Source organism: Arachis duranensis, chromosome 1, assembly GCF_000817695.3.
Source record: "Arachis duranensis cultivar V14167 chromosome 1, aradu.V14167.gnm2.J7QH, whole genome shotgun sequence".
NCBI classification, from domain to species: domain Eukaryota; kingdom Viridiplantae; phylum Streptophyta; class Magnoliopsida; order Fabales; family Fabaceae; genus Arachis; species Arachis duranensis.
In genome coordinates, this window is record NC_029772.3 from 46,132,955 (window position 1) to 46,134,954 (window position 2,000).

The following is a 2,000-nucleotide window of genomic DNA, read 5'->3' on the forward strand; positions in this document are numbered from 1 at the left end:
GTTTTGAGCCATTTCTGGCGTTAAACGCCGGGCTGGTGCCCATTTCTGGCGTTTAACGCCAGCTTCTTGCCCTTTTCTGGCGTTTAACGCCAGTCTGGTGCCCCTTTCTGGCGTTAAACGCCCAGAATGGTGCCAGATTGGGCGTTAAACGCCCATCTGCTAGTCTTACTGGCGTTTAAACGCCAGCAAGTTTTCCTCCAGGGTGTGCTGTTTTTCTTTCTGTTTTTGCTTTTTCAATTGATTTTGTGACTTCACATGATCATCAACCTACAGAAAACATAAAATAACAAAAGGAAAATAGATAAATATAACATTGGGTTGCCTCCCAACAAGCGCTTCTTTAATGTCAGTAGCTTGACAATTGGCTCTCACTGAGCCTCACAGATGCTCATAGTAATGTTGGAACCTCCCAACACCAAACTTAGAGTTTGAATGTGGGGGTTCAACACCAAACTTAGAATTTGGTTGTGGCCTCCCAACACCAAACTTAGAGTTTGAATGTGGGGGTTCAACACCAAACTTAGAATTTGGTTGTGGCCTCCCAACACCAAACTTAGAGTTTGACTGTGGGGGCTCTGTTTGACTCTGTTTTGAGAGAAGCTCTTCATGCTTCCTCTCCATGGTTATAGAGGGATATCCTTGAGCCTTAAACATAAAGGATTCTTCATTCACTTAAATGATCAATTCTCCTCTGTCAATATCAATCATAGCCTTTTCTGTGGCTAGGAAGAGTCAGCCAAGGATGATGGATTTATCCATGCACTTCCCAGTCTCTAGGACTATGAAATCATCAGGGATGTAATGGTCTTCAATCTTTACCAGAACATCCTCTACAAGTCCATAAGCTTATTTTCTTGAATTGTCTGCCATCTCTAGTGAGATTCTTGCAGCTTGTACCTCCAAGATCCCTAGCTTCTCCATTACAGAGAGAGGCATTAGGTTTATACTTGACCCTAGGTCACACAGAGCCTTCTCGAAGGTCATGGTGCCTAATGTACAAGGTATTGAGAACTTCCCAGGGTCCTGTTTCTTTTGAGGTAATTTCTACCTAGTCAAGTCATCCAGTTCTTTGGTGAGTAAAGGGGGTTCGTCCTCCCATGTCTCATTACCAAATAACTTGTCATTTAGCTTCATGATTGCTCCAAGGTACTTAGCAACTTGCTCTTCAGTGACATCTTCGTCCTCTTCAGAGGAAGAATACTCATCAGAGCTCATGAATGACAGAAGTAAATCCAATGGAATCTCTATGGTTTCAGTGTGAGCCTCAGATTCCCATGGTTCCTCATTAGGGAACTCCTTGGAGGCCAGTGGACATCCATTGAGGTCTTCCTCAGCGGCGATCACTACCTCTTCCTCCTCTCCAAATTCGGCCATGTTGATGGCCTTACACTCTCCTTTTGGATTCTCTTCTGTATTGCTTGGAAGAGTACTAGGAGGGAGTTCAGTAACTTTCTTACTCAGCTGACCCACTTGTGCCTCCAAGTTTCTAATGGAGGACCTTCTTTTAGTCATGAAACTTTGAGTGGTTTTGATTAGACAAAGACCATGGTTGCTAAGTCAGAGTTGTTCTGCTTAGAACTCTCTGTCTGTTGCTGAGAAGATGATGGAAAAGGCTTGCTATTGCTAAACCTGTTACTTCCACCATTATTGTTGTTGAAACTTTGTTGAGGTCTCTGTTGATCCTTCCATGAGAGATTTGGATGATTTCTCCATGAAGGATTATAGGTGTTTCCATAGGGTTTTCCCATGTAATTCACCTCCTCCATTGATGGGTTCTCAGGATCATAAGCTTCTTCTTCAGATGAAGCATCCTTAGTACTGCCTGGTGCAGCTTGCATTCCAGACACACTTTGAGAAATCATATTGACTTGCTGAGTCAATATTTTGTTCTGAGCCAATATGGCATTCAGAGTGTCAATCTCAAGAACTCCTTTCTTCTGATTTGTCCCATTGTTCACAGGATTCCTTTCAGAAGTGTACATGAATTGGTTATTTGCAAC